The sequence below is a fragment of the Centropristis striata genome, chromosome 2 (genome assembly GCF_030273125.1).
Source record: "Centropristis striata isolate RG_2023a ecotype Rhode Island chromosome 2, C.striata_1.0, whole genome shotgun sequence".
NCBI lineage: Eukaryota > Metazoa > Chordata > Actinopteri > Perciformes > Serranidae > Centropristis > Centropristis striata.
In genome coordinates this window covers 37,761,011-37,773,174 of record NC_081518.1, presented here as the reverse complement: position 1 = coordinate 37,773,174, position 12,164 = coordinate 37,761,011, and the positions used below count along the sequence as shown (strand labels likewise).

The 12,164-nt window shown below is 40.2% G+C and overlaps 1 protein-coding gene across 1 annotated transcript in view; it reads right to left on the bottom strand.

Moving 5' to 3' along the window:
* Positions 1 to 11,162, bottom strand: part of LOC131986129 (granule associated Rac and RHOG effector protein 1-like) — a 33,726-nt gene extending 22,564 nt beyond the window's left edge. Inside the window, exon 1 of the mRNA XM_059350940.1 lies at positions 11,145 to 11,162. The gene's annotated coding sequence lies outside the window, so the exon portion shown is untranslated. The remainder of the gene's footprint in view (positions 1 to 11,144) is intronic.
* Positions 11,163 to 12,164: the final 1,002 nt, after the last annotated feature.

The window sequence follows — 12,164 nt, the reverse complement described above, 5'->3', positions numbered from 1 at the left end:
GGAAAGTGGCCTCACATCTCTTACGAGAAATCCAAATGAAAGACAGCCAAAGATCAGCTGGTGACCATGTTGAGCCAATCCTCCCTCCACTGAGCTCTGTATGTGTGTGTAAGAGACACTACATGCAATAAACAGCACAGTGCAAATCTGTTTATTAATGTTGTTTATCTAATAGATGTGCACTTGTTTCATTTATGCTTAGTGTCTGTTGCATTTGTTGTTAACTGTGGTGCATGATGTTTTACTGTGCTGTGCTCCAGTCTCTGCTTAGGCTCAGAAGATAAACAGACAGTAAAGAGACAATGAAAATAAACCCTCAATGGAATAGTTTATTCAGGTAACTGTACCGAACTCTCTTGAGCCAAATAGATGGTTTGTACTTTGTTATTTTGAAAAAAATAGAGGATGAAATAGAAAAAAAGACACTAAGGATGCTGACACTCTTAATGTAAAACAAAGTTGTTTAGCTGTATTATTTAGGAAAACAGAAGTATTTGGTTGGGACTTCGTCAGATACTCACTTAATATTAAATGACTTCGATCAGGATTGGGGGTGAAAGAATATTATTGGGACATCCCTACATTTTGAGGGGAAACTGGATTTAAGATTCTGATTTTGTGTTGCACTGAATGCTAGTAGGTGTCGCTTCCAATCATAATAGTCCATCACCAAACCTGTTCCTAAGCTATGTGTGGCCCTTGTGGCACTGAAATTGATACAAACACTCCTGATGATGTTACACTCAATGGGACACCAAACATTTACGTGACAGACTAATCTGTTAGATACACAGCTCCCTGCACAGCATGGTTATCATTCTGTGGAACATTCAGACGCTGTTATCTTGTAGCACCATGCCGAAAGCTTCTGTGTTTTGGGATGAGTCAGGAAACTTGTGGGGAAAAAAATACCGTCCCCAACTAGATAACACCATCTAGCCTGCTGTCATTGTATGCCAAGCGGCTGTGCAGTGGCCTAAAAGGCGGAGCTTCCATTACGCATCCCCTCTCCTGACCTTCAAACCTCACTTCCTTTCACAAACACAGGGGTACGCCCGGCACAAATCAGCCCACCAGCATCTGTCCCTGGCTGTAAAGCAGAGAGACAGAGCCAAGGGAAACTGGTGACCTCCTCATGAAGGGACAACAGAGACGTGCTTCCCGTTTTTTTTAACCCTTACATGGCAAGTTGTAAATATTTAGGTTTTTCTTTAACTTCCACAGCATGCACACTTGCACTCAAGCCAATAGGATTTTATCTTGCTCAGGGGCATTACAGCAACACCTGATCTGCCAGGGTTGCTTGTTTACAGCTGCCAAAGCTTTCCTAAGTTATGTGCACCCGTGTTGTTCTAAACAAAGCTTGGCAATTTCTGCAAAACAGATACTGCTATGTAAACTAGTTCAACCATAAATAAAACCACATCAGAGGTTCCTTGTCGGTTTACAATGGTTAAAATATTTACAAAAACTCTGTTTATACTGATCCAATATGCCGGATCAGTTTTGCTACAGTTAAGACTATCACATTAAATACAGTTTATTTATCAAAGTTATTATAAAGTTTAGTGTTTCCATTATCAGTTGCATTGATTCAGTCCCAGCAGGTGGCTCTGATTCAGTCCCAGCAGGTGGCTTTGATTCATCCACCTTCTCCTATGTAAGCAGTTACCAACGGAATTAATCTGCTTAAAAAACTCACTGAAACTAAACTGCAAATTTCTCAACAGAATATCACACCACAGATCCAACATCACTTCTCCTGTTGTTCGCTACTTTTAGGAGGTTAAAAAAAATATTCTGCACTGCACACAATAATACACCATCATCCAACAAATTGAGCAGATAAACTCAAGGTACCGTACAAACCAGCTCTTTAAGGATGATGTTTTCCTGGTAAACAGCATATAGAAACTGTCTATTTGTTAATCAGTGGCAGCTTGAGAGCAGCTAACTAGTGCAACAGTGCAGCCCTCTAAATCCCAGGGATTACAGCCACAGTGAGAACCTGCCAGGTGCCCCACAATGCCTGCTAGTTGACACAGTTAATAGGATATTCTTTTCTGTGAGGTAAACAGGAAACCTGAGCTTTGCTAGCCTGGGGCTAACCCCTCCATTTCTCACACTTTCACACTGCTGGGCCAAATAACAGGGAAGACTACAGAAATACAGTAAGTGCATCAAGTTGTTTGGAAGAAGACTAAACAGGCCAGAGAGGCCACCATAAGAAACAAAACTGGTCAACTTCTGTTAAATTTTTATATTTCATATAATTATTTTTGTTCTGGTGGCCCTGTAAATCAACTTAGGATGTTATATTATTTCCATTCCGTTTATTAGGGCCACGGGGCAATCGCAACAAGCACTATTGTTATACTGTGGATTTTTTTCTTCTTCCTCTTCCGGACACAATTTCGTCCCGCTACTAGTCCTACAACTCGAAGAGTTGCAGGACAAATTACATATCAAAACGTGTGGTTTGATTGGGATCGGTGTGCTATTACTTTTCTCTACAGAATACAAATTTTTCGAGATGTAAGTCGCGAAAAACTGCCCAAAGTTTCAGTGAAAAAAGAATAATAATTGGAGATTTTCAAACATCTACTTCTCCGGCAAAAGACTCCATTTGAACTTTAAACAGTAGACACAAGTCTTGTGTATTGGTGTATTAATCCACGTTTCGATAGGTCATATCGTTTTTTATCAATCCCTGTTCAATGACCATGATCATTTTTGGAGAAATTCTGAGATTATAATGGGTGGGTATTGCATGGAATGTTCGTGTCACTGTGTGTGACATCAATATGAAAACTGCGCTCCAGGCCGCAAATTCCACTCTACAGGAATAATTTATTAATAGGAACGTAGGAAAATTTGTCTTCTCCCTCACAATCCTCTGGTAAAGCTGTCAGAGTTATAGTTTGGGCGTAGGATGCACAGATGCGCCACCAACACACACCAACAGCCCCATTGGCTCCCATATTAAAACCTCAGGAAGATTTCTGTAGAAAAGCATATTTAACAGTTTTTCAGATCGCTCTTACAAAGCTATTTCTTCATTTTTCTTCACAAAAAACATATGTGGCTGTTCAGGAAGAACTGGTGACGCTCAAAGTAAAGTCGGATCAATTATAGGTATTATGTTTTTGCCAAAAATGCTTTCAGTTCGAGGCCAGAACTTCCAGTCTGTCCACCTTTGGCTGCTGTCACTGTGCTAGAAGATTCCACAAGCTGTTAATTTCCGTTGATTGCTCTGCTCTGATTGGTCGGCCCCAACGCCTTTGATGTGATTACAGTTACAGATACACGCACGCACAGGTAACTTTATGTGATTTTAGTTACACACACACACGCGTGTGCACACCTCCAGATACACATGCACACATACGTAACTTTGTGATTTAGTTATACATGCGTGCATAAGCACACACACACGCGCACATAAGCACGCGCATAAGGACACACACATACACTTTGAGGTTGAAAGGGCATGCTTGTTGCAGGTGTGTGTTTCCCCAGAGGAAATTTTCTAGTTATTACTATTTTGTTTAACTGTCTATTCTGGTATTGCTGCAAAAAACTGTTGCAATGCAGAATAAAATCAAGGACCTGCTAACAGCTGGAAATAATTAAAACTAATTGTGTGGACAGTGGTGAGACTGTTTTAGGAAGGTGGTTTGGAAGACCAAAAGTTAAATATTTAATCTTTGAGAAAACATTTTGCTTTTTTGTTAGGTTTAATTAGCAGTGGTAACTGAAAGTCACAGTTTGACATCCGCTGACTTACATCTTTTCTCATACTGCTTGTGAAAACATGCTAAATCAAAGTTGTTTTCTATAGAAATGTATAAAAACATTACACAGAAGATTGTTTAATAGTGTACTGTTTAATGGTGGTATATTTTCAGAGAGTGAAAACTTCATCTTGGTGTGATGTAGTTTATGGCTCAGTACTGCACAGTGAAAAACAAAAGTAGGAACTGATTAAGAGCAGTGAGTCACAGTCCATTCAGCCTGAACAACAAAGCCACATTTTTAGGGAGAAAACTGTTGGCTACTTGCTTTGTTACATGCTTTTCTAGACACACATGATTTATCTACGTAACGTTATTAGAGAGTATAAGAGGTCTACATTTTCTTCCTGGCGATAAAATTCTGTAAGCAGAGGTTAACCCAAGAGGAGCAGACATGGCATCAATATTAATGAGGCCTGCTGGCTTTTCTGGGGGGTAGCTCTATTGGCTGCCAGCCTCCTGTTGCAGGGCACACTGTATTAGAGTTGCACCCAAACAAACACATGTGATAGGAGAGTCCCTCCGGATTCACTGGAGTTGTGCCAGCCCACTTTAATGTCCTTCCTCCAGCAGGGGCTGCTTGGGGCTAATGTTAGCTCTACTTCCCCACTCACCGTACACGTCAGCTGCTCAGCTTCAACAGGAACGGGGTTAAGGTTTCCTGGAGCAAGCTCCCTGTCGCCAGTAACAAAAACGTCAAACCAAGTATGCCACTGGGTAGGTGTATGTAGTAAATCACAGTAGCAAGCATGATTTACCTGTCTTCCTCCTGGCTAACAACTGCAGCCATCAAAAAACAACTTGGGGACATTTTAAAGCGGCAGCATCCTAACAACAAGCTCCAAAATGCTTTTTGTTGTTTTCACTAGAGCCAGACCGATATGGGATTTATGAGACTGATACCGATTTATGTTGGGATTACCGATATGGCGGCCAATATAGTGAATTTTGAGCTTGAATAAAAACTGTGCAATAAATATATATAAATACATATATATCAATACCAAAAGATACTGATATATATGTGACAGGTAAAAACTAAAGCCTGACCAATTCATAGGTTTGACAATTATCTGATATTGGCCAAAGTAAAGTAAGTATGATGTACATTTACTTTTTACATCTGCACCCTTTTACTCCTGGCCACTGAGCAGCTCCACTCATGCATCCAACTACCACTGCTCAAAGGCACCTTCACACTAGTTACTGAGAAGCATTTGCCTTTTATTTTAATCACTTTCCACAGATTTCCCAACAGATTTGACAAAACAAACCCTTTGGTCATAGGCCCACTTCTGTAACCTTCGGGATACTGCCACTCATTATCCCAACAGCAGTTACTTCTGGATATGCAGCCATATTTGTGAGACTGTCACATCACAGATAGGTAGTTTAATAGCTGCGGATGGGGCAGCTGTTACCCATGCTGACAGCTCCTTATCCATCTGCCACTGTGAGGCAAACACGGGCCCTCTGACGCTCCAGCCACAGGCCCGACATTAGCTCTCTCATGAAGTCTATTTCAGCCTCCATGGGCAAAACAGCTGCCCTATGGTCCACACCGCACTGTTTTTAGACACTCCAAAAGGTTCAGCTCAAAGAGAAAAAATGTTCTCCCCTACATCTGTTGCCAATGAAGCAAAGGAATGCATTTCCCCAGAACCCTCTTAATGTGGGTTCAAATGAGCACAAAAAAGCAGGTCAGGAAAACCCACCATACTTTGCAAAACATCTTCTTAAAATATTGTGTCATGTACAAAAACATATAAAAAGAACTAACTGAGCTTGGAGAGTTTGTTAATTTTATAAGAATGCTTCACTGAAAACATTCCACAGAGCAGATAAGCTACAGGAAAGTCTGAGAATCAGCAGACAGGTCGAGGGGGTCAGTCCAAATGACAGGACAAGTGCCGTGAGCAACTGTGTGACAGGAGCTGAGCCAGGCTCCTCTTGCCCACAGAACACAAGGAGAGTATTGTGGCAGGCCCTGGTCTCCTCATACCAGCACACAGAAAAAACACAGTCTCGCACATGCAGCTGCATGACTTTGTGAGAGGAAGAGAAAAATAAAAGCTCTGGCTACCATTTAATATTAACTGCAGGAATAGATTTTCTGCCATCAATATAGTGTTTCTCCTGGAATTATTCTGCAGGCAGCTGCAGGTTTCTGTGGTTTGAGGGTAACGTTTGGTTTTGTTCCCACAACTAATCCTGTTTTGCTCCCATTTTTGTTCCGAGGGTACGGAACTAAAAATACATTTACTTTGATACTCAGTTATCATAAAAGCTGTGCATAGACACTTCTGTGAAATGGGAGCCAATTCTGCTAGATTGTAGTTTTTGGCAGATTATACACTTTCTAAAGCAGTAGTGAAAGTTTTGCTGCTGCTGAAGAAATCCACTGTCGAATAAGTTAGGACAAAACCTTATACTCATATCAGTCAAGAGGCTGATACAGTGGGTGAACAGGCTGGATAATATTAGGCTAACCTGTACCGTCATAACACATTGTAAGAAGCTTATGGCTCCAATAAAAATAGCAGACTTGCCACTCTAACAAAGGACATACTTGAGGGCCCCACAGGTCTGTGTCATATATGCAAATACACATTTCAACATGTGCCTTTGCCTTAATAATAAAATACAACATCTTAGGAATTAAGATGTTGTACTGATTAATTTACAAATTATTATAAGTGTCACCAGGGGGATTAGAATAATAATGGACTTCAATAAATAATAAGTCCCATCTAATTTGATGTAATCAGAGCCTTTGCATAAAGCATACATGCCGTTCTGTATTTGACTGACAGCAAACAGAATCCGCTCAGATCCTCTCCAGTGTACAATAGAGTGTGTTTGGTGTGCCCAACCAGTGGGTTTCAACAAGTGAGAGCTGTAAAGAAAGGCTCTGACGTCTATTCCATTCATGAAAGGTGGGGATGAAAATGCTTCCCTCAGCCTATATCGAGCGGGCTATAAACTGAGGTTGTGCTGCCTGCCAGCCACCAGGATGCTGTATTTTTAGCCAGGAGTTTATTCTTAAAGTTTAGGCACAAAGAGACAGGATATAGAGGTGCCACGGAAGTCAGAAATTCAAGCTAGGTCACACAAACTGCAAAAACTCTTTATTTTAACAAGGGAAAGTCAAGCCAAATACAGTAGAGAAAGAAGCTGTACTTGCTAAAAAGCGGATCTTTCAACCCACTGCTGAAGTACCCTTTACCATCAAATAAAATCTATCAGCTCCACTATTCACTGTTTGGTGACCCTGACCTCTAACCTCCTTGTGGAAACGCACATGCAAAATATCTCCTGAGGGGATTAATAAAGATAAGTATCACATTACTTGAGAGCCTTCATTGTTGTTTTATTTGATCATCTCTAGTGCACTAGCATTCATGCATCTCACTGAGAACATTTGACTGAGGGGCAAATAGTTGACCACAAGCTAAGTCTAAACTGGTTTCCCAGGAGACAAGGGTGAGATTTCCCATGCTGCAAGCCTTTTCCCCTCATCTTGAACCCACTAGCTGCTTTCCTCTGGATAAGGACTGGTATCTTCTCCAATTCTGCCAAGAAAATAGCCTATTTGGTTCAAGTGCAGAACTGTTCTACTGCTAACCACGCAGTAGATGAAACAGCAGGGCACTAGATGAAGAACTAAAACATCCCCTGTTACATTAGAAGCAGACCTCCTCCCCCCACCACACCAGTGTAAATAGTGCTGTTAGTTTTGTGCATCCAAATGAAAATCCTGTCACACAATACAAACTCAAACAAGCCAGCTTCTCTCTGATGCACGGGCCGGCTAAACTTGTTGTAGGTGGATATTATCTAACACGGTGATGGAACTGCATCAAAACCATCTATTGCTTTTAACTCTTAGGCCAGAGGTGGACAACGTGACTTAACTGCTGCAGAACATCTTTTTTTTTGACAGTCAGTCTTAGGATTTTCCAGTAATACCACTCTCATGATGTCTAATTTGATGTCCATTTTGTGTGCACACACAAAAATACTGCTAGAGTTCTGCTTTTATACAAAATGTTTCTTCATCCAAATTTTTTTTTTTTTTTTCTAAATCAGAGAAATTCCGGTGGTTATATTAGACTCAAGAGGCTCTACGCCAGTGTGTCCTAAAATAATACGTAGTTAAAAAATCTTCAGTTAAAAGTTCCCCTTGAATGCATTACACATTACTTTAAACCCTACATTACATAGCATCAGGTGCTTATAATATTAAGATATAAACTAACTTGTTTTTCTTGCCAAGGAGACATAATTGGACCACTTGATTTAATTGAGTACAAGTTTCTACCACACTATGTTTGGGCCCTGCCATAGAAGTTTGTGTGTCAGTGAAGTGTACCAAAATGATGAGATATCCCTGACATACACATGTACCATAACAAGCCATAAATAACCAAGAATATTTATGTACTGTATCACCATTGGCCATGACAAGCAGGTAACTATTTGTTCTTGTATCAGCTGAAAAAAACAATTTGCTTCCTTCTCATAACACCTGTTGTTCTTTTGATATCATCATGAAGATGATAGCTTCATCAAAATCTCAAACTTCATGTATAAAATGGCTAAAGGTCAAAGATACACACTGAAAAAATAAATTTGACAAAAAAACTAAATTAATCTGCCTGGTTCAATCTGAGAGGACAAAAAATAAACCCAACAGACAAAATGTTAGAATTTCCAGGTTCTAATAATAGCATGGCCTTACCCCAGCAGAGACTTCTCTGTAAAACTCATCTGTATAATCTAAAACTGTGTAGGAAACAGAACCATTAAAAAGCTTCTTTGTTGAAGGAAATAGCACTCAGGTCTGTGGAGACAGTGTCAGTAAAGCACAGGGCAGACACTCCACCCGAGGCAAGCGCAAACAGTAATCTTGTGACTGTATGTCGACTTCCTCACGCATGCATCCGGATTCAATGTTAGTCTAAGAAAAAAAATCTCACTTCTGGTCAAAAAAAATATCACATGTTGACAAATACTGACACACAAAACGAGAAAGAAAAACAACTGGAGCCTTAGTTCTAGCTCACTAACTATACTGACCATTCAGGCACACAGTTGAATAAGCCATTGAAAAGAATGAGTTGAAACACAGACAGGAATTTTGCAGAGCAAAGCACGTATTTCTGTAGTGACACAGCTGTGGCAGATGTCAACACGTAGGTTCAGGATTGTTTCAATAAAAAGCTGTACAAGCTGGATTCCCAAACAAAAGAAAGGCAATGACCTTAACATGAATGCCTCCAGAAAGTACACTTTAAGATGTCAATGCCAGACAAAAACTAGATTGGGCCCAAAATCAACATTATAAATGAAAACAACCCAACCAACTTTATATGAATCAGTTCATAAGGTCATATCTATTTTAGTCTTCTTTCTTGACACTTACCATTTTGATTTATAACATAGCAAAAGCAATATGAGAAAAATAATATTGAGATCAACAAGGCCACTAGGAAAATTGTATTTCCCATTTATGATTATAAAGAACATCCCCAGTAAAATATGGATGGTGTAATGACTATGGAAGTTGACTTTCAGACTCCACCAGAGAACAGATTGGCTGCTTATCACAAACCTTGCACGCCTGGATTTTTTTTCCTTCAGACATCACATGCACTGGCACCCTCAATCCCTGATTGTGATCAGGAGTCATCTCCTTGTTCTACATGTTCAAATCCTATGGACAACTACATTACTTCCATTTTAACGTCCACACTTTGACCACCAAATTGAGAAACAATTTCCACATGATGTCAAAACACAGATCCTTGGCTTGACTGTAGATATCTACACTCCTCGAGAGAAGTGGGGCAACATTACATATTAATGCAACTCCAGATATCTCTGTACTGTTGAGACTATATAAAGCCACGCTACCAACACCACTGTAGATGTGCAAGTTACTGCTCCTGTATTTGTAGAGTAGGATTATTTACAGTCTATAGAAATGGATGAAGGAAATAGTTCCTAAACATTCTGTTACATGATCCAATAATTTAATCACTATTTATTTATGGACAATTTCTGTGAAATTCATGAGAGGATATGATTACAACACCTTTGTAGTAGCTAGTTACTGCTGCTACACGGGAGACGAGGTATTAATGCAACAGCTAAACACTGCAACATAAAAAGAGGCAGAAAACCAACTAGTTGGTTAGTTTTTTTACTTGGTACGGGATTATTTTAAACCCAGACCACTATTTAGCAGGAAGGTGTAACAGAATCCCCGCAAGCGCAGTTAGCCGGTTTCACCGAAACTCTCTGGGATGACATGGCCCCAGTCATGGGAACACTATGTCGCAGCTATTAATACGGCCTTTTAACGCCCTAAATGCAGAGTCGCCGGAAAGGCTTCCGCGGCATCAGTGCATCAACAGATCAAACATTAGAAAAACGAGTAACACGGCGTACACACATGGTAGATCTCCGGTACAGGATCGGTCCGCTGCTTACCCGACTCCGACACTCTCGCTGGCCACACAGAACCAGACACTCGGTTGTTAGCTAGCAAGCTAATGCACTTTCCCTGGAGCCTATATAAATTGTCAGTCTAACGTCAATCACAGACACAAGTTATACTGCCACATGAGCTGCAAATCACGCCTTTGTCGCCCGTTTGTCTAACGTTAACCTAGATTCCTTGTTGTGCGGTCTGCAGCGCATAACTTACAACCAAGAACGCCCAACATGCACCCAAACCAGGTCGCTGCTAATGCTAGCGCTAATTATCTTGCTCTCCTGTCTTACCTGCACTGCCACGACTAGACGTGGATTAAATCGAGAGCATCTTCCACAGATACAAGCCAGGGGCAATGAAAACAGAAATAACCGAGACCGCCAATCGCTCCTCCTTCGCTAGCCTAGGCGGATGCGCTTCATCGGCAGACATCAAATCAGTTTTGTGACCAAAATGTGAGTGTAGATGCACAAAGGCGCCACATGTATTGCCATTAATCTCTCAAAACATTTGTCCGACTGTTTATGGGGGACTTAGACTTCAACTATGAATGAAAAATGGAAATGTGCATGTCTGAGTATAGTGCGTCCGATAATGGACGCATCAGCGTTCCTTCGACTCTAAGCAGACTAGCTACATAGCTAAGCGAGCTAACGCTAGCTACCCAGCTAGCTCTCTGCGACACGATTGTAAGCGCTGGTGGAAAGCACCAGCAAATGTGAGCGGCCCAGTGGTACTCCAATGCAGGCCAACAACAGGCAGCACCACGGTTAGCCACAGAACACACACCATAGTAGGTAAAACACAAGAAAAACGTTAGTACACGTTAAGTTAAGCGTCGCATCGCTCACCATCTCTAGGCATCCACCCTCTTGACAGCGAATCACTGTCTGTGTGACTAACGGCAAGACCGCGTCAATAAAAACAAAGACTTCCGGTAAAACCTTCAGAATAAAACCGCAATGTGTCTCGTACATTTCGTCACACTGTTAAAATAATCGCCTATGTCATTTTTTGCCAACATTGTTGTTGTTGTTTTTTTTTCCTAAATCATCTCCTCATGACGCCGGCCACCTATGGTAAAATCGCCTACATCCTCAGTTGATCAGATCATGTGATTTTACCCCTTTAAGATAATGGCCTATGTCAAGTGTGTGACTTAAGCGGATTTATTATGCCTAAGTCAAAATAAAATGTGACTTTTTTGACAATTTTTTGAACGTGCCTTTGTGACTTAAGATATAAGAGTCACACAAGCCTGTCAGAAACATGACATGACAAGTATCCCCTTGTCATGTTTATGACACGCTCATGTCACTCTTATGTAGACACCTACAAAATAAAGTGTTACTATATCTTGATTAAGTCACAAAGGCATGTTCAAAAAATTGCCTAAGTCATTTATTTATTATTATTTTAATTAATTTATTAATTATTATTATTAATTTATTATTAATTATTATTATTATTCATTTTATTTTTATTTATTTCTCTTAAGTTACATAATTTACACACAGTGTTATTACTATATCAATAAGCATCCTTTGTTACATCCTTTGTTACATCATTGAGTGAAATGATCAATAAATGTCATATGTTACACTTGGTGAAGTTTTTGGTGTTTCCTGGAAAACTTGAAAAATTGAGTTAGGCAATTATTTTAACAGGGTGACGATTTGTAGTAGAACCACCGGTCCAAATTAATTGGGATTTTAAACCTTATTTTAAACAGCATATATTTGCATTTTCAGTTAAGTAAGTTCCAAATACTATTTCCCATCTTGTGTCATTTAATTACCAATTGAATGAGCCTTAAGACAAGAAAAGACACGATTCCTGCGTGTCTGCCCCTTTAATTTTATTTATGAATC